Source organism: Xenopus tropicalis, chromosome 2 (assembly GCF_000004195.4).
Source record: "Xenopus tropicalis strain Nigerian chromosome 2, UCB_Xtro_10.0, whole genome shotgun sequence".
In the NCBI taxonomy this organism is placed as follows: domain Eukaryota; kingdom Metazoa; phylum Chordata; class Amphibia; order Anura; family Pipidae; genus Xenopus; species Xenopus tropicalis.
In genome coordinates this window covers 109,794,172-109,816,462 of record NC_030678.2, presented here as the reverse complement: position 1 = coordinate 109,816,462, position 22,291 = coordinate 109,794,172, and the positions used below count along the sequence as shown (strand labels likewise).

The window sequence follows — 22,291 nt, the reverse complement described above, 5'->3', positions numbered from 1 at the left end:
AAACTCCATTTAAAGAGTTTAGCAAGGACACAAGCACACAGATATCAAAAACTGTGGTGATCACTTATATTAAGATGAATTATACAGTACATTATGCCTATCATCCTCATTAAGTATTACTTTTGACATACTTTATATCTTCTAAATGATTTATTAAAACTGCTGACCACTATAGAGCGGCAAACCTCAAAAGTTAGAATAAATTAAAGTCATAAGCCATGAAGTTTAAAATAAGACAAAGTCAGAGGGGAGGAAAATTATTCTCAAACTACACTGGATACAATATATAATATTTTCCACTCAGGTCAGCTACAACAGAAAAGGCAATTAAATAGAAATTCCACTAGTTTCAATAAATAAGAACATTAAATAAGGTCATTACATCAGTCAAAATATGTCAGTTATAGGGGAAAATGAGAAGGCAAGTTTTAATATGTATAGAATAAAATGCACTTTACTTCTCAAAAGTCACAATTTGTAATTCTATTTGTGCAGTATTCATCAGGGCAATTGTAGGTCTTTGTGGAGAGAGTAAGGCATTGTGCAAAAAACAGCCGATTGGCCCAACTGTTGTACTTTGAACAAAGCCTTGCTTTATGTAAATGACCCCTTTTATCTAATTTAGCTATAAAAATGTAAGAGCTCTGACTAAGAACAAACACACCACTGAAAGGAAACTCCATTGAAAAAGATTACTTTCCTAGTTACATTAAACAATTCCAATTTCAAACTTTTTTGAAACACAATTACAATTGAAAGCAAATTATTTGAAGCTGTCGGTGCAATAGGGTCAGTCCTGGTAAATAATCTCTGTAAAGCTCTGACCAACATGCTGGTGCTATATAAATACAGCATAATAATACACATTTGTAATTCTTCAAATATGATTTCATATTGGAAAACAAACGGAAATTAAATCATAATCCTGACTACAAGTCATTTTTGCTTTGGGCATCAGTACCGTGTATATTGTTTGATATTGCCATTAGAAGTTGTGCTGCATGCAGAGCCCACTGTGACTTTTTACAACTGACTAAAATGTGCTTCTGACAGGAAGGGCAGGCAAGAGTCTGTACCTCCCTGATTGCTTCTCTGACTACACATACTTACAAAACAGCCAAATGTTTTATTTGTGCTAAGAGAACTGTGCCTTTCCTGCAATTTTTGTCTGTTGTATGACACAAAGGGTGAAAATAATGTGCGAAGTAGCTGTTTATTCTTTTTTTTTCCATAAATCCCTTTATATAACCCTGGTGTTTAAGACAGATGGATATGTTTATTCCCTTCAGCACAGGTCACAGCTTAAATACTCAAACTGCTTCAAACACTTTAAGAATTACCCTTCCATTAAAGTATTCCAATGAGTGTTATAAAATATATCAATGGGCTCACTGCTATATTCTGGACCTATTCACACATAGACCCAAGAACAGCTGCATTCTGTATAACACAAGACGACTATGTTACTGTAGCTGTTTTAGATCTGCAAGTTTGTGCTTCTTAATAGTGGACACTAGTTAGAGTATATTGTACTCAACCTAAGTACAATGGATTTTCAAAGCCAAAAAAATAATCTAATAGAATAGAAATGTGCACTACTGTCCAGCCTAGGCCCCACATAACTGTATGAATGTATATACATCTGCAAATATTTAATGCCTAAATGAGTAACCACAGCTGAAATAGCTATTACTAAGTTATTACTATTGCTATTACTAAGCCATGAGTGCAATGTTACTCATGAGTGTATGCAAGACAAAAAAGCATGGCTTGGTTTGTAAGGACCTTTTTTATCCTTTGTAGAAATGATTTGGGGTTCAGGTCTCTTGAGCAATATCAGGCAAGTAACCAACAACCCCATGTATAAACTAGATTTTTTTATGTATGTATATCTAGGTTAAAATGTTTTGTTTCCAAAACATTAAACACACTATTTTTCCCTGTTTATGAAAAATTATTTTCTCCATATCTGTTCAAATCTACCATAAGATGGTGAAGAGCTTCTAAGTGGCAAATGTAATAGGATTTCAGCAGTGTAAGCATTTACATGTAATTTACACATTAACACCAACAAATAAAGCTCTTTGAAAAATCATAAACTGACCACTTCGATTGAATAAAACTATAAAACTGATCCAGAAGATCGCCCTGTGTTTAAAGGGTTTTAAATGTAGCAAAACATGTGTTTATAAAAGGGTCCGTGTTACAATTAGAGGTATAAAATCTAGGATGTTTTTAATAAAATAAAGACCCAAAGAACCTCATATTGTGCAGCATCACAACACATTGGAAGGATGAAGTGATTTGATAGCAAAGGAAGTACAAAATTGATTTAAGTGCAACTGAGAAATTGCAGAATTTTATAGTTTTGAATAATTTGTTGGAGTTAAGAACACATTGGATGACTAGTTTGATGCAGCTCAGACAGACAAAGGGCAGAACTTTTGCAATGATTTTGGATTTGTGATGCACATTCTTTTTGTCTGAAGCTTAAAGCTACAAATATGATAGCCATTGGTGTTGGTCTTCTACAGAAAAAGTCTACAGAAAAATCTGCCATCCAGCAAATCTTGTGAGCATGGGGTATAGCAAGTGACACAGCTATTAGTTCTAACTTGCAACTGCAAAATGTCTGAATTATGTATAAAATAGCAGGCTGTACATTTTAATCAGTTGCCAAGTCCTCTACAACTTATGTATGGGAAAAATGGTATAAAGAAATACCTCAAAATATTTCATAAATGTGCAGATAATCTGCACTAAAACAATGTGTATTAAAAGACTGATTTCTCTGAGCAAATATAGTATCGAAATGCTGGTAGTTCTGCCTCTGATGGAGAATAAAAGGTTCTCTGGCTGTAAGGAATCTAGTACTAGGGAAGAAGCAATGCAATAGTTTTGGGTTTTTTTTGCATAATGTGTCTGTCTTGCCCTTCCTCTGTATATTTATGACTGAATTTCTTAAAACTACATATGTTTTCACAAGCTAAATTTGTGGAGGAACACATATTGACTCTTTACTGCCAGATGAGGAAAACTCCTGCAGGTCATCAACTGTTTTCCTGTTTTAGGCTCACAGTTAACATCATAACCAGGAAAGCTGCAGTGCGGTCCACTGGAACTGCAGACTTGGTATCACATTTTTTTATTATTTCTCTGGTTTGCAGGGCAGATTTTCTCTATAATAATGCACTATAATGGTGGCTGCACATGACTAAGCATGACATAAATTGTAATTTTTAAGTGAAATTATGGAAGAACAAACAAAATTACATTTAACTGCAACTGGGAATAAAGAACAGCAGGAAGGTGCTTCGATTCTAAATTACTCTCAGATTTAACACATCAGCAATCAAAACATCAACCCACCATCCCTAACAATGAACTAGAATACAGCTCTCCATGAGATAAGATTAATGGGAGCCTGGGTGTATGGATTTTATTCCCTCGGTTCATTGATTTTGTAATCTATGTGTGTGGGTCCCCCTCACTCTGACTTTTTTTTAGTCTGGGCTCCAGCAGATCAGGAGCTATTGCGTATCAAATAAAAAAAAAAAAGTCAAAGCATGAATAGAGAATTGCTTTCAATATCATTCTTTCCATTCATTTGGATTACCAAATGGATGATAAATATAGAATGGCTTTAGCTGATTAATCTGGTATTTTCAATTTTGTAATTATGAACTAAAGGGAGAAGGGCATGCCCTTGAAAATCATGATCTATATTGCAAAAAAGCAACTAAAATATTCCATTAGAACTGTGTTTGCATTTTCACACAGTACAACTCTTTGGCCATGTTTGAAGCTTATGTAAAGCAATTGCTATGCATTATAATATTTAATAACATAAGAATATTTGTTATGTTATATTAACCACCAGTTTTCTCAAGTAAACCTTCATATACAGTGTCTTGAAAAATAATTCATCCCCTTGCCCCTCCCCTTTTATTGTACTAAAATATAAATCATACACTGAAATTGTGTTTTTATCTCAAAGCATAGAAACTCATATACTAGTATTTTTAATATGGCATTTCTTTATAAATAACCTATATATTGGAAAAAGATTTAGTACCCACATTTGAATATTTTTAGAAAAAAGTTTACAGCAATAACAGCTGAAATTATTTTATTTTAGCTTTAATTATTTTTTCAGGATATGTATATACTAGCCTTGCATGCTTTTTGGTGTAATTTTGGCCTGATATTCCTGGAACATTTTCTCAGTGTTGTCAAGTTTCGTCAAAAGATGGCAACACTTTGAGATCAGCATTTAGAATAGGCCATTGCAGGACATTTAACTTATTGTTCTTCAAGGGACAGTATGCACCCCATTTCAACATAAATATAATGAATAGGTGTTCTACTGTAGTAGTAGTGTTCTACTGAACATACATTTTGCCCATCTATGGTTTTTATTCCTGGCACTAAAGTTGATAAAGAAACCAGATTAAATTTGGCACTTTCTGGTTCTGACAACTGGAGAAGTAGCTGATAAATCTAATTTCCAACAAAATTAGTGGTCTCCTCTCCATATTGGAGAGAAGACCACCCAGATGGATAACGGAAAAGAAGAAGTCTGGAGCTCCACTTGTGACTAGAAAGAAATACCCACTGCCTGACTGAGAAGATTTCCCCATCTTGGAGAGTATTGTCATTATCATAGTCCTGTCCCTAGAATACTAAAGATTAATTTATCAGAGAATCATCAATGAGTTAGCAGGCAGGGGAACCATTAGATCATATTTTCTATAGGGGGGTAAACTGAGTGCACAGTTAGAACCTGTTTTATTCCTTGTGCTTTGCCTCTTTCTCTGTGTAAAGATGTACATGTGTTATTTCTTGGCTATTTCCATGGTGCATGACCCTCATAAGCTGCAGGCACTAAATTATATTGCAAAACAGTTTTCCAAGTCTCCACCACAGCACCAATGCAAATTCCAATATCAAGCTGACTGCCCACATGTATTGTACCACATAACTGTCTTATTTTTATATTATGAATAGTGCCAAAAACACAAGTTTCTGTTCTTTCTGCTCAGAATACTCAGGAATAAATCAAATGACTGCAAAGATCAACTACTGTTAATAAACATAAATAAACATAAATATACAAAATTCCCACAAGATGGAAAAGCTTTTACAATTCATTCAAAAAGTATTTACAAATGTTGTCTTTTGAATTGTGTTTAGCTTGCTTGAAAGTGTACACACAAGATACAGATATCTTAAAATTACTAAACTTCTTTATTTGCTACAATAAGCTTAGAAAGTTCTCTAAATTTCAAATTGTGTTTACATGGTTACAATTATTTTGGATATAGTATGAAAACGTTCAAAGTGCTGTTTTTGTATAAACAACATTCATTGTGCTTTCACTGTGCTGATTCAATGGTTTAAGGCGATTAAGCTTTGCAAATTGTGTGTTTTGGGTACAGCCTAGAAAACATAATGTGCTGTGCATTTTCTGAGACCTGTGGTGGTTAGCAGTATCCTCTCCAGGGAAGTTGATGTTATTCTATCCTGACCACTTAAATTAGTTTTTTTTTGTAAATTGCTTGCATTTGTATTCTCATTTACAAATATTAACCCTTTTTACTGAATAACAAATCCTACACTAACATGTAGTTCTCTGCCATATTTATTTTACAAAGCACATGTTAATTAAATTACACTGATGACATTGTTGACAATCTTGTCCAAATTTTCTAATTTGAAAAACCAGAAAGGCAGCTTTCACCTGGACAGGTGAAAACTGGTCAGATGGCAACACAAGTTGTAGCTCAGGAACAAAAAATGTCCTAAACTGGCCCAGTCAAAGCTCTGATCTCAGTACAGTTATGGGACCTGTTATCCAAAATGCTTGAGACCTGGGGTTTTCTGAATAACAGATCTTTCCATATTTTGGATCTCCATAACTTAAGTCTGCTAAAGATCAATTAAATATTGAATACATCCAATAGGCTTGTTTTGCCTCCAATAAGGATTCATTATATCCTAGCTGGGATCAAGTACAAGGTATTGTTTTATTATTACAGAGAAAAGGCAATCATTTTTAAAAATTAGAATTATTTGCTTATAATGCATTCTATGGAAGATGGCCTTTCCGTAATTCAGAATTCAGATAACGGGGGTTCCAGATAAGGGATCCCATACCTGTACAATAAATAAACCAAAGAACAAATTGAAAATTGAGGTGCACAAATATTCTCTTAACCTATTAACCTGAATAACCTGGAGCAAATCTTCTTATTGATTCTTATACAGGTGACCCCCGAACCTCACCCATCTCTGGTTACTATTTAATACTAATTAAATTAGCACACAAGTAAACTATATAGACAATATAGATGATAAATGTGTTTTCTAAAGTATATATATATATTATGCCACTTGTTTAGGAATGTAATATAATGCATTACAGCTATAAAACTTTGAAATTGATTCAGTTTATGTGTTGGATTGTATATATTGCGAGTTTGCACACTACACAGGTTAAAAAAAAAATGGTCTAGTACTAATCAAAAATTAGAAGTTTAGAGCCCTGATTAAGCACAGATAATACAAGAAGATAATCATGTGCTAGCAAGGGCTGAAGAAATTATGTATGCACTAGGGTAGCTAATCCTGATATACAGCTGTGCTTCAAAGGATTTAGGGACAGCAGTTTAAGTGATTGGTGAACTATGTAGACAGTAGTTGTAAAGCAGCCTGATTGTTGCACATCCAACAATAACACATATACCCAGGGGCCTATTTATTATTCTGTGTAAAATAAAATTTGGCAAAAAATCTGTGTAAAATAAATGGAGACGTTCAAGGACAAGGAGACTGAAGCAGTTGCCATAGAACTAGATTATTAGAGAGCTGAGCCATAACAACTATATTAAGGTTAGGTTCATCAATAGAGGCAAAAACAATGGGGCCAGCTTAAGTTGGAGCTACATGCCACACTCCTCCTCACTACTAGCCATGTGCTTTTGTTTTGAAGGTATGAGTTGCATTTCCACTGGATCCCTCTGTTCTACTGGAAAGCAGTTCATGTTTGCATTTGATTTGCTATCTCAAACGCAACTGCCGTGAATGCAACACTGTGCACAGCCACTGTGACACTGGAATAATGGGAAAATGCTGTATTCTGGCTAAAAACATGGTGAATTATGTCTGAAATTGCACTGCACATGTTTAAATATAAATGACCTTTAAACAGTTATTCTCCCACATTATACTTCCTAGGGCAGCACTGTCAAACTTCTTTAAAGGGTTAACCATGGAAAGTCTACACACCCTCTTTACAGACATTTTTAACCAATTCTAGGACCCCCATATTTTGTTCAGGCATATGATGAGGGGCAATACTACAGCTACGTATGTATATCTGGCATATTTGTGTAGGTACAATTGGGATCCTAATTTTCATTTAATCCTCGCTTTTTTTTTTTTTTTTTTACTTTTTTTCTATTATCGTTACTACAGTTTTATTATCTTGTGATCTTCTCTAATACGCTCTCTTTATTCAACTGTTTTATACTTTATTTAGAATTTGCTCACCATTTTGTCTTAAATCCCCCACTTTCAACTTCTTTCTGATGTCCCCCTTTCTCATTTCCCATTCCATTTCTCCTCTTTTTTTCTACCCCCCCATATTCTCTCCATCATCATCATAATCATCATGGTTTTTTCCCCTGTTCTATTCCCTAACTTATTTTGCCATGTTGCTCCTTTTTAACATTTTCTACATTTCTCTTCTCATACCTATTCTGTCCAGATCTTTCCTTTGGCTTTTTTTCGTGTTCTGTAGGTACTTTTTCTCTTTGCTTCCATGCTGAACTTTTTGATTCTGACCCTAAAACGTGCATTCTTCGTTCTATTTGTCATTGTTCTGTTCTAGGGCTGTGGCACACGGGGAGATTACTTGCCCACGACAAATCTCCTGTGTTGCAGGTGACTTATCTCCCCGAAATGCCTTCCCACCAGCGAGAATGTAAATCGCCTTGAGAGGAAATTTCAAGGGAAATCGCGGCGCCGCGTACACCATCCCACCGGTGATTCACTCGCCGGTGGGATGACATTTCGGGGAGATTAGTCGCCCACGACACAGGAGATTTGTCATGGGCCACTAATCTCCCAGTGTGCCACAGCCCTTACACCTATTTCTGACCCTTGCACTCTTCCCTTTAGATCAGCTTTTTATTTATCTACCCCTTTTAACCTTTGGTTCCCTATTATATTCATTTTTTCTTTGCAGTATACTTCCCATTTGCAGTCCTATCAACTAATTATCTGCTGGCTCACTAATGTTTGGAAAACATTCAATATCAGTACACAACAGATTTACTCAAGGATTGTCTTAACTCTGAAAACCTGAATCTTCAGCAAAGATCATCGGTTGTTTGACAAAATTCAATTCCTTTTAGAAAGGAGAAAATAATCTAATAAAAAGGTTAGTTTGACTATTACAGGGATTGAATATTGCGAAGGATTCACAACAATCTATAAATTACCAGCAAGCCACAACACACACCTGTTGGCCAGATGGACAGTCCTAGCTTAGGGGTTACATGATAGTTTATAAATGGGGTAAGACTGCCAATTAAAAGGTGACCATACACTGGGGCTAATTTACTTACTCAAATCTGCAGTCAGATTTGATACATCACATGAAGGAAGAATAATGAAAGCAAATATGATTGGCTGCTCTGTGTGATTGCACCTGGAATAATTTGTGCCTTTTATTCAACAAAACCAGTCATTTTTACTAAACTAGCTAACCATCACTCACATCCTTATGGCACTGCATCATTAAAACGTAAAAGCTGTCAGCTATGTCTTGCCTCCGAGTTATTTACATAACCAATTTCTATAATTTAGTACAGAACCTAAGAATCTCCATCATTTGGTGAACCCAGCTGCCACTCTGAGCCAGTGCAAAATGAAAATTCACAGATTACAATGCCGATACCAGCTCTTGGTCATTAACTATGAAAAGTTCCAAAGCAAAACTACTCAAGCTTCTTGAGTCTTGGTCATAGGATTTGTGATGGGATGCAAAATGTTTTATCAACATTGGAAACACTGGGTCAGGGAGCCTTGCTGTGCTCTTAAAATTAGTCATAATTACTGAAGAAAGAAGCTTAGGTATAGTCCCTTGGAATGTAAATTTAAGGGGCATGACCTTATTGGAGAGGTTGATACATTTATCTTGGAAGAGATTAATTACCAGATTGATGAGGCATGGGTGCACTGAAGCTAATCCTTCCATGCTTGGCAGTTCTGACTAGGTTAGGATGTTGGACAGATTTGGAAAAGGGTTGTATAGTTTGTTCCTTCCTTGACTTGCATGAATTCATTCATTCATTCATTTTATTTCTATCTGTGAATTGCTGTAAACTGTTGTCCCTTTTACTAATGTGAAAGTTTGCCATTAATTGATCTGAATTAAACACATCAATGGCAAATTTGCCCCTATTGGGCTGTGGCCCAGGCACAAGAAAGTATAAAAAATAATGCATACAATTCCTATTTAAGAGAATTGGTAGAATACTGGCAATTTTAGCAACAGTCTGTCACGATGGTGCGAGTCACATCAGCTAATTTCATTTAATGGTTGCAGTTAAATACAATAGTTTGCAACTGGTTTAATGATTCTAAAAGACAGCAACCCTTACAAAGTACATTCTCTCATTCTCCCTTACCTTCTTGGTGCCAGATAACTTAATGGGTGCTGTTAATAGTGTGTAACTGGCTTGAATTATGAAAACTTGTGCTTTTTCTTACTAAGCCATTGTACAGTCATACCTATCATTAAAAGGGTGGTCCATTTTTTAAGGAATATATATGAAATGGACAATTAATACTGCTTTAAGTTTCTGGCCTTAATGCAAAACACAAATTCTAACAGACCGTAACCCTTACAAATTACTACCTTACCTTCTATGTGCCAGATAACCTAGTTAACAACTAACATATAACATGGAGTCTGATATATGCAACCATAACCTAATCTGGCTGGGACAGCCAATTAAGCATTTCCATTTCCCATTTTTCATCACAGGGGAAAGGGACTGCCCTTTCAGTAACAGAACTTTTGTAAAGAATCGGTGCTTATTTCAAACACAGAATCCTTTCTGTTGTGATGCAAGTACATTTTAACAGTATATGAAGGGATCTTTTTACAAAAACATGGCAGCCAGCGCAAGTTTGGTAAGAGTATGTCTTGGTTGATATGGAAAAGAGCAGCCTGTTTGACCAAAGGAATGTCAATTAGATGGAAACTGATCATAAAATGGTTTATATGCGGTACGTAATTAACCATGGGCAACTAATCTTCTTGTGGCCATGGCTCTTAAGTACTGCCAGAGAGTAAAGGTTTTAATGGGCTGAGGGGATAGAAGCTGACCAGACGTGTAAGATGCATTTTATCGACAAAAATAAATGGTTGTAGGCAACTGAATGCCCCAATTTTCACATGTATGGTAACAGTGAGCATATAGGAAAAATATAATGCCACGGAGATCAACTGATGTTAAAATTACCACATGCCCATAAAATTTTGTAATATTTGTGTGCGGTTAAATTTTACAATATATAACTGACAGCACAGTCGTTAGATATCAACGGCTGCACAGTTTTTGCCACTATAAAAAAACAATACAAGTTGTTTGCTGACGAAACTGACCCTAGTGTGATGTGTGAAAATTATGTCAACATAAAGAAAAATCTTCAGCACACCACTTACATACATGTTCTCAGAGGGTGCTTAACTTCCACGGCCGCTCCCAAGCCTTTTCTCCATGTAGCTTTGCAAAGGGAAAGAAGCTCACCAGTTGTGTCGGCAATGCCTTTAAATCATTTATTTGCAGAAATGAGCAAAACAGCACAAGCTTTCGGGGGTGACCCCTTCCTCAGGTGCAAAGGGTGTGCTTCTTTCCCTTTGCAAAGCTACATGAAAATTATATGTACCTATGATTGTAAGTTCTACTAAAGAAGAGACTGATGTTGCATTTTTACTTATGTAAAACTTACATAAGGTCAATTTCTGACGCAGCTTTTTTTTAGGGGGGGGGTGGAACAATATTCAAAATCCTATTATAAAAAGTATATTTAGCTGGCAACTTGAACCTTATCACTTGAATAATATCACAAACAGATCACAATTGTAGTATGTTTTCATTTAGAAAAAAACAGTATAAACAACCCACCCAATGGACAAGGTAGCGACAGCAACACACCAATGTTTTTTGGGATATCCAACCAAATGGCTCATAGCTGCTGTTCTAAACTAAACTTGTGTTTAGCCTGTTGTTATTTTTTTGCAAGCTTAATGTTTCCCTTTCCCCAGTTTCTGTATGCTTACAACAGGTGGTGCTCTTTTGGTTTTGCTGTATTAGTGTTTGCATTCTGCCAACTTGAAAAGGTGATTTACACTCTCCTTGGAAATAAAAAAGCATATGGACAACAAGTGCTTCTGTTTATTGGCTTTAACACAACAGTGCCACACCCCTGGTAAAGGAACGTTTCCCAAGTTGGGGTGGCCAGTTGATTGCATGCAGTTCCAGGTCACATTTCATTTTGAAAATAAATCAGTCTTCCTTCTATTAGGTTTATTTGATGAAACTCAAACGCAATTCCCTTTAGCAATAGCAAAAGCATGTTTTTCATGGATGTTTAATTAGTAATAAATAAAAGTGTAATTGTGATGCATGGATTATAAATAAACACAGAATTGACTTTTTAAAGATGGCTAAGATATTCCGAGTGGAGTTAAGACTGCCTTCTCCTTCATCTGAATTAATGTAAGAGGAATTATAAAACTTAGGTTCCCATGTTGAAATTCTCTCTGTATGACTTGTGCATGCAAGGAATTCTAAGGGATTGAAAGAAACAAAGTAACAGAGCAGAGCACATTTTAAGAACCACATCATAACTGTATTATAATAACAATAGCTAATTCCCTATTTCAGGAAAATACCCAGCCAACCATTAAATTCTGCAATAGTGAGATTTTAGGGATAAAGCTACATTCCCCATTTCAGTAACAACAATACTGCATGTGTCACTGCTTCCTTTAGGTTTATACGACTGACTACACCTTTTGTATGAAAAACACATTTGAATGGGAAAAAAACTCAGTGTTAAGCAATTATTGCTTTATAAAAGAATAATTGTTTTCGCTCATGCGAGAAATGCTTTGTTCAAAAGTTACTGCTTAGTAAAGCTTGGCTGCTCTTAATTCAGTGTGGCCATTGAAATATATGGGTGAAATTTTAGCTTTAAACTTCTGAGCAGCCTACATGGCAGCACCTACTATAAGCAGTGATAAATAAAGCTCCATGTGCAAAATAAACTGCAACAATATGTTGTCCTAACACATTTATAAAAAAAATATATAAGCCATACTATAAGAATATGGTTTCCTTTTGCAGCAATATAATACTACTACTTACTTGTACATGTAATTTTGCAGTTTGAGTAAAGACATGGATATTTTATTCCTTGCTCTTTACTAAGCAACATTTTTAGCAAATCCATTCAGGTCAAGGCTGCAAGTGCAGTGGCTGTGGCCAAGGCAGACAACTGTGCCCTGGATATTAGTTCCCATAACTGTGTTATTACAAGATTCAGCATTAACTGAAGTGCTAAGAAAGCTCTCTAGGGACCCAGCCTAATGCTATTTAATCACAGAATCAGTATTTAAATATAGCTACCACAGTACCCATGATATTTGCTGTGAATAAGCTGGCATAAATACAAACTAATTGCAAAACAATCCTATAAGGTTTTTATTAGTAAGCTTGAGTCATGTTGCTCCACTTATTAACCAAGCCCCACTTTCCAAGCATCCTATTGAACATATTCTTAAACTGCTCATATATGTGGAGATTCGATTTGGCCACCTGCATGATGGGCTAATTTCGGCCGATTCGATAATTGGGCCAGGGGCCAATGCCCGAATGATACTGTACGACAGGGACCTGTCAAGCAAGTGTGGTCCTTGGCCAAAGGGATTTAAAAAGCTGTCCAATTTTTAGCCACATATCGGTCAAGCATGCATTTCTGAATGCCCAATACAGAGGCCAACAAGTTGCCAACTCAGTCTGGGGGAATACCTTTAACTGGTCCATCTAGGGCCAGCTTTATGTAAGGCATTACAACATTTCTAATCTACAAATTTGCATTTGTCTGTATAAATGGCAGCTGCTGAATAGCGTAGCTGAGGCATTGTACCTAGACAATAACAGCCAAAATACATTCACTATAAGTAATTCAGCTGGTGGTCAAATGACAATGCCTATCTTCAGGGATGCAGTATTGCAGCTCCCACATAAAAAGTATAAATACAAATAAGCAGCAAAGAAATATTGTCACATATCAGTGTCTATTTAAAGTTAACAGCATATGCTGCATTTTGTTACAGCATTTTTCCTAAGAGTATCTGCAGCATTAAGATTATTGTTATAAAAATTATAATAAAGGCATATTTCACCTTTACCTCCAAAAACGCAACACAATATGGCACAAAGGCACAACTATATTGTCATGTGTCGGGACCCTTTAGAAGTTTTTTTTTGCGTGGGGGGGGGGGGGGATCTGGCATGATCTGACTGCTAAACACCCAATCATAAAAGCTGTAAATCCATTCTGATGTTTATCAACAAAATATTGAACTCATACACGGATTGATATAAGGCACACAATTAAACAATTGTTGCCCTATTGCTTTACTTTCTAATGAAAGAAGTTCACCAGCAATATAAAGATCAGTTAGCAACCCAAGCGTATTTTTTTTTAAACACATATTTTACATATGTGCATTAGCATGTGTAGGAACTGATCTGAACATGTGACGTATATAAACATAGCGTATTTGAAGATGATTGCTGAAATAAGAAGGATTGTGTTCCATATCATTATGTGGTGTTTTTACGGAAAAATACCATTATTTAATGCCCTTTGATCAGGTTTCTGCATTGTAGGTACCATGTGACACAGCCCTCAAGACTTAAAATTTTAATATTCAAATTAAGATTAATTTACTATTTGAATTTTTCCCAAAAATAATAATCAAATGCCTAAATCTGTCCACCAGGGTGTCCTGTTTCAATGACGTCTATAGGCCATATATTTAATTTTACCACAACAGAGCATGCAGTATGGACAGTCCCAAACATCTTAAACACAAAAATGCAACCAAATTAGGATGCCATTGCCATTTATGCAATAAGATATTATATAACTTTACTTTAGGGTTTTAAGAGAATTTTTTATGGAAATAGTCTTCCCTTGGTGCAAACAGCAAATAAAAACTGCTTGCTAAGCAAGTCTCTTCATGGCTAAATGTATATGTTTTTGTAGCTCTTCAGCTTCAGGAGTTCCAGCTGTGACTCTAATAATCTGAATATGTAAAAGGTCCTTGTGCCTGAGTCCTTTTACTTTGTTGCTAAATAGTTTCAATGCCAAGGGTTTACAGTTGCGATTTACAGGACACAAGCAGTTTAACCTTGAAATTAAATTTGATTATGTTACTATATCCATGTCAGATTAACGGAGTCAAAGTAGGCAAAGCGAATATTTGTGGTTACCTGGAAAGATTAGTAAGAATGTTAATCAAATTTTTGCATGAATTATTTATAGTTATGTATTATAGTGCTATGGGATTGTTACAAATTTGTATTTATTGCCATGTACAATTTACATAGTTTTGCACACTGAATGGAAAGATACAAATACAGAACCTAAGGACAATGGCACACCAGACTGCTCCAAAGCTGCTCCAAGAGGGATTTTTTACACGAAACTGTATACTTCTGTATTTTTACTCTGAAATCCGGTCCGTGTGTGAGGCGGAGAAACAGTCTGGTGTGCCATTGGCCTTAACCTTTAGCTAGCCATATGCAGGCAGATCTGGTGATTTGCACGTAAATGGCAGATTTGTCAAGCACATTTTTTTTCTTTGCTCAAACTAGTGTATCAGAAAAAATTGGAAGGCCCAATAGAAATATAATGTAGAAGGTAAACAAGTACTTGTATTTTTAAAAGCATTAAATTGCACAGGTTTTAATTATTTTTTTCTTAAGATTTTCAAAGGGCCATTATTGCTAGCCAACTTGGACAAACTTGACATGGAGGCAGATTTACTAAAACTTTAATTTTTGTCACTTTTTCACCACAAATAAACTAATTTCCATGAATGTCAGACATCTATCAAATAATCTGAACTGAAAACGAACGTGTGGGAAAAAGTCACAGAAAAGTTTAAACAAACTGCAACTTTTTTGACTTGTTGCACGATACTCGCAACTTTTTAATACTGACACACAAAAGTCAGCGTCATAAATCCAAAAACCAATTGTGAAATGGACATCTTCCATGGACTTCTATATGAGCAGTTTTTTTGCATAATAAATCTCAGAAAAATCACACTTTTTTCCCACAAAAAAATTAGAAGTTTAGCGCAAAAAACAAATTGTGCAAAAAAAATTAAATACAAACATTAGTAAATGCCCCCCTTTGTCCCATACTTTAGCCTGTTACAGGGAGACTAACAGATGGCCTCTCTAACCAGTATTTCATATCAAATTCTAACTAGCATTATCTCTGGACTTAGTGCCACCCTGAGGCAGCCAAGTCGAAGCCGCCCCCTCTCACCCCCGACATTTTTCTAGTTTCTAGTTTTAAAACAGAATTTCACCTCAAATTTTACCAGGAGTGGCTTTATGCCACCCCTGGTAACTTGCCAGGCACTGCCGCCTAAGGGGAGCTTCCCAACTCACTCCATGGCAGCAGTGCACCTGGTTGAGTCATGTATTGATCAGGAAGGTTGGAAAATCCTGCCAGATGAGGACTGCATGGGGGGGGGGGGGACCTCTTCTCACTTAAATGACCAATTTAAAGATCTGCTCATCTAGTGATGCTACCATATGAGTGGAGTTTTCAGTGTATTGCCAGTTTTGTAAAATTTTACTTAGTCTTTATGGCAGTGTTTCAATGATATTCTTTGGGTAACATAATGGTTTATTTATCTCAGGATTAGGAAACATAAATATTCTAAAGCACACATCCACGGAAATAGCATATGACTTACACTGTGTTTTGCTGCTGATAAAGGTATAGACAACAGCTTAAACTGATATTCACTGTTGAATAGGTAGCTAAAACGAATGTATATTTCATGAGAAATACATTTTATATAGTCTACATTTGAGAAAGTGCCTTAAGCGGTATCTGTACTGGTACAGGTTATGGAACAATGACATTGTTCAGACCTGTAATGCAGTCAATCACTAGAAGGTACCCCAATTTATTCATGTACTGAACCATTAAGCTATAAACTGTCTATTACATACACAAAACACTCTTTTTTGTGTACTAAAGTCACACTATTTTAAAAAGCATTTGTGAACAGTCTAAATTGTATGCAATTGTCATGCAACCCATGTCCTCATATCACCAGACTTTTATAGTAAGGAAAGAACAGACATCCAAGTTCAGTTGGTTAAAATGATAATCAAATGAGTACAACACTTAATGGGTTGTGTGCCAGCAGTGACCTCTCTAAAAAACTTCTGACATTACTCTGTGAACAGAGATAGACTACTAGTTACCTTTAAATCAGTTGAAGGCATGTCTGGATAAAAACACACACACACACACACATATATATATATATATATGTATGTATTTTGAAAGCTACATTTTCTCTTTAAGCAATTCTTTTCAGCCTTTAATGACCCCTAGAGAGCCAGTGATGTCGAGATGCATGACAATGGTTTCAAAATGTCATAACAACTAATACATAAAGAATGTATTAAGATTAATATAAGAAAAAAAGATGGTGAGTTCCAGTAGAGTAGATCATAATAACACATAAAAGGTATTGCTTGTGATCATCTAAAAGGCATATCAGGCAAACTGTGGGCTTCTCTGCTTTTGGGTATCAAACCTCTCCCATGTTTATATTATGATAGACTACTATTCACGTCCATATTAAGTGTCTTTTAGTTACTTTTTCTTAAACTTGAACTTCACCCAAACACAACTGAAGCTTTTTAGAAAGTAAACATAATTTGAAGCAACTTTGCAATGTACATTAATTAAAAAATATAAGTTTTTTTAATGTAAAAATATGGTTTGGAACAGATACCTAATCCTGGACCCTTGTTCTCCTGCTGATCTAGCGGACTACTTTTAGACTAAAAAAAAACAAAAAAATTAAACAACTATAACAGTAGTCAACTGTCATCTTTCTCTTTCTTTTTGTGTACAAATAATGGTCTTTTATCATTTGTAGGAGCTGCTCAACACTACAGCATTGGTTAGACCAAGTGCTGGTGATCTTTTTCTGTGTTTTCGTGTACAAATATTGCTTCCAGCTGCTATGTAGCCTTTAAACTAAGAAACTACTTTCAGGTGTATGTTAATGAGCTGAGGCTTAAAAGCTCCCTGCTTTCTGACTAGAGCCTCTGAGCTAAGGGTAGGTGCAACATGGTCTTACCACTCAGTCACAGACTTATAATGTTAATAGGCAGTGTAGGACTCGCATACAATGAGGGGCCTTGACGTGGCACGTGAGCTTACATATGTTGGCCAAAGTGAGGTACTAACACCTCATTTTTTGTAAAAATTATTTTTAAAGGCAAACTGAGCGCTGGCAATCTTTCTCTTTCTTTTAGTCAACTGTCCTCAGCCTGCATCCTCCAATTCACACAATTCCATGCATGCATAATGTCGATAAGGAACGGAACATCACAGTGCAATGCATTGGGGGTTATGTAGTTACTGCAGGCTGTCTGTAAGAAATGTTTTGCAGCTGGATTTCAGATTATATAAATGTTATTTATTTATACTGTTTGAAGGAACATATTACAGTTACACGTATATTTGGGGTTTCTGTGTTGTGTGGGGCTCTTTGGTTCTGAAGCCTAAGTTTTTTACATTTATGTTTACTGCATGACAAAATAAAGGTTTACAACATCTCCTGCTTAATATGGCTGTCACCCCTATACATCCTGTATATACCCAAACCAACCAATACAATTCAAACTTGGGCATCAACAAATAAATATCCACACAAAGTAATATTTTATGTACGAATTAAGTAAAAGGATTACATTTCTTTAGCCTTCAATTTCTAATACACAAAAGTAATGTATATATTCATGTAACTACAAAAATACACTGGGGCCACTGTGCCACTAAAAAACACTGAAGCCACCATACCACTGAAAAAACACTGAGGCCCCTGTTGCAGGAGTCACTTACCCCCTCAATGCTAACTGCTCATAGTTTATGTGAGTCACTGTATTACAGAGCAAACAAAAGAAAGCATGCATGAAATTTTGTGTCACATTTGGCTGGGGGCTGTCTGTGGTGCCATGGGCATTCTTGCATTTCTTCCCCGCTATAAACAAGCACCTTTACTTTAGGTTTTTATAAAGTTGCATGTCCCTGTCCCAAGTTTGTCTCCATAGACAGATCATTCCTCATGCTTTTTTATGGTTTCAAAAGTAAAAGTTGTCAGTAGTGTAATGGGTGTGGCCATCAAAAGTGGGAGTGGCCTCACAAAAAGTTAAACCAGCATGCTTATTTCAGCACCACTTCCTAATCTCTTAGAGGTACTTAGGGTTGCCACCTCACCCTTTTAATACTGCCCACATATTTAATCAACATTGTACATGTTAACAATTAATTTAGGTGCATGCTGTGTGACTTCATAAAAATCAGTTGTCTGCAGCATGCATCTAAAGTAATTGCTAATTAGCCATGCAGGATGTTGATTCAATATGTGGTCACTATTACAGGGGTAAGGAGGCAACCGTAGAGGTGCACATGACTTTAAAAGTTGGTGTTCATATATGCATGGCTAAATCAATTTGGCACGGTGTCCCCCACACATGGCATAGCATCCCTCCAATTTTTATTTTTTAGGCACTTTAACCGTTGTTTTGCCATTACCTTGACAGCTGGTGGTTATGAGGCAGGAAGGATATAAACATCTTCTTTATGGCAAAGATATCCTGTCACATGGGACTTTTTAAAATGCTTTAACAATGATTTCACAGGGTCAGGGTTCAAATCCAAGGATGTAGTAGGTATATGTCTAGGAGAGAAAGTTGTTAATGATTGTGCGATGTAACTGCCTCGTGTGAGGGGTAACATGTTATAAAACAAGCTAAGGGTAATATCCTCAGGGGAGATTTGTTGCCCATGATATATCTCTGCTACCGCAGGTAACTAATCTCCCTGAAAAGCCTATTCACGGCAAAGGGAATTGGCAGTGGAAAGGCCTACACAACACTTCGATTTACCAAAGTCACATGAAGTTACCATCAAAAGAAACTTTGAGTGACCTCGGAGAGCCAAAGCAATGCATAGGCCTTTCCATGGGACAATGCCCTATAGGCTGGACTAGGCAAGAGACTTTTTGGATGTTATCAAAACAACAGATTGCATCCTAGAAAATAGAGCTATTTATTAATCCTAGTCTGTAAAGTGCATTAAAGGTTTGCTTGGAGCAACCGCTGCATGCTGTATTTTAATCTGACAAGACACATTTGGATACACATTATTTCTTATAGGCAGATATACATGCATAAACTAAAGAAAGCATCTGATTTTATGTAAGCACGTTGTACATTACAGCTTGGGATTCAGGATATGCAGCAACCCATAAACTACTGTGCAGCTGCATGCAAGATTTTGTGGGATGGAGTCTATTTGGGCAAAGTCTCTTGTGCATTCCAGCCCTCTGATTCAGTATACAGGTATGGAATCTGTTATCTGGAAAGTTATTTAGAAAGCTCTGAATTACAGGAAAGCGTTTTCCTATAGAGCTCATTTTATGCAAATAATTTTAAAAAAAAGGATCTTTTTCTCTGTAATAATCAAACAGAACCTTGTATTTGATTCTAAGCTGCATGGATCCATACTGACGGCAATACAATCTTATTGGGTTTATTTAATGTTTAAATAATTTTTATAATTTTTTTATCATATTTTTAAAGTATGGTGATCCTAATTACCATAGTCCTGAGCATTCTGGATAACAGGTCCCAGTGGTAAAGCTACTAATTATCTAGAACGCTGTTTGGTATTTATAATCGTGGTGTATTAATACATTATTAAGGAGCAACATGACACTGCAATCTAGACTGGATTTCGCAGTATTTTTATTTCACTTGCAAACAAACAGTTGGAAGCCTGTGTGCACACTCAGTATTCACCATCATCATCACATAGTGCTAGCGGTTTAACTCAGTGCTACACACAGAATGTTTCACATGCAGAATGACCATGCTCCAGCGAGCTTACAGTCTAAGTTTTGGTATCTCAGTACAGTATGGCAGTCGAATTACCTAGACACAACATTATTCAATTACTGATTGAACTTAAAATATTACCTTGATTTTTCCAGAGAAAGAGTTGTAACTTGGTGACATTATTATTATACCTGATATTCCTCCCACTGCAATAGTGGGATTCGCTGTAAATAAAGTACTCGTTATTTTCCCACTACCAATGTCCAGCCTAAAAGTTAGTGTTACAAGGTATTCAGTCACCACTATCCCCCAGGGGAAAAGAAGGCAGGGAAGCTTAGCTTCTTCCTCCCAGCAGAAGTCTTCTTTCTAGGAATCCCTGAATAACAGCAAACCTGCCAAACGCCTGGCTTGCCTCCCCACACACTGCACTTCTGTCCACACACATTATCAAAACATGAACTCCTGATAGGAGCAATGACCAAGATACCTGGGCACTGCCACAGTAAACCAAACCGTCTGCCAAGCTCACCACACCATCTCAGCCTGGCAAAGAGTTACTCTGTGCCTACTTAATGCTAGTAATTATTCCTATACAAAGCATGGAAGGACATGTCTAAACCATTTCAGCAATACCCTAGAATTTGCTGAGGAAATGTAACAAACCCAGTGCACATGTAGAAATGTGATGCTATAGATTCCTATACATGACATACTGTGTGCATATGCTCGGTGCATAACTGTCCATGCGGGGGTATACGTGAGTACACACACTGAAGTACAATTCACACACACACACACAAGCATTTTTCCTTAATCCCCTGCTAGAAAGAGGAGGCACGTCCCCAGGTGCACACCAGATGAGTTCTTTGTCCGTGGCTTGGAAGTATTCCCCATGCCCGTGTAGAACAAAGCGCGCATTGCTGGGCTGGTGCCCCCACAAACCATTCGGCCTCCCCTACCTGATCCTCCTCCTGTCTCAGGAGCAGAGAGTGGCAGCGAGTAGCCGGGGAGCCGCCTGCATTGCTGGGATGGAGACTAAGGACTCCGCTTGATGCCGTGGGACGGGCATGTTTGCCCGGAGCCGCTACCAGTGATCCTCAAGCTACTGATCTCTCACTGCTGCGCTCCCATTCCCTCCCCTTAATGGGACTAAACACAGGAGGGAGGGGGCAGAGAGAGACTGGTGTGTGTCTGTGAATGTTACATCTTCCCTCCCATTCTTTGTCTGCTCTACTCACATGATTTCGCCTGTAACATGCTCAGGTTTGTGCCTAGAAACGTTCATACATGCGCCACCTCACACTATAGGTGTTCTGCATGAAGGCTGTGGCATGGCAACCTCCGGGCTGCCTTCCATTATAGCCGGGGTGTACTGGCTCTGTGCGCCGGTGTAAATCCAGTCATGCACCGCACGTTCTGCTTAGAGATACTCATCCTACAACCTATAAGCTGTTCTAGTTCCCACAAATGGGAATGCGAGGGTTGCAATTCAGTGATAGCTGAATGGTTACTGACTGAACAACCCTGCTATGCAGCCTTTCCTCCTATTTCAGGTGCCATTCTCCCTTATACTTTTGTTCTTTATTATTGGTGACTTTTTTTAACGTGGTCTTTTGTTTGCACCTGGATACTTGTAAAGAACTTTCAGCTGCTAATCTACTCCTCTGAGCTTTGGGGAAACAGAATCCAGGACCCACAGGGGCTATTAAAATCACTTTTACTGATTAGCTAAATGGGCACAAGTGGCATTTTGGAAATCTCTGCAAAGATCAATTCCTGCCAAGGGAATCGCCACTATTACTAGTGTGGCACTGACACATGTGCGCAGTCATCACCACAATTGTGCCTGATCACATATGCTATTAATTATAGGGGGGTATAGTCACCACTCACATGACCTTAACCCACATCCTGCCTGGGTTATTAGCCATTCATTAAGATGAATGCTGCAGACTATGCTGATTTTTGTACATCATGCGACTTAATGAATGGCTAATGAGCCAGGCAGGATATGAATCTAATATGTCTGTCTT

The 22,291-nt window shown here is 37.0% G+C and overlaps 1 protein-coding gene across 4 annotated transcripts in view; it reads right to left on the bottom strand.

Moving 5' to 3' along the window:
* The window catches only part of st6gal2 (ST6 beta-galactosamide alpha-2,6-sialyltranferase 2), a 74,843-nt gene extending 53,155 nt beyond the window's left edge, over positions 1 to 21,688 (bottom strand). Inside the window, exons 1-2 of one of the 4 annotated variants that reach the window (XM_012956685.3) lie at positions 21,497 to 21,688; positions 18,955 to 19,099 (exon numbers count right to left, since the gene is read on the bottom strand). The gene's annotated coding sequence lies outside the window, so the exon portion shown is untranslated. 4 annotated transcript variants of the gene reach the window in all.
* Positions 21,689 to 22,291: the final 603 nt, after the last annotated feature.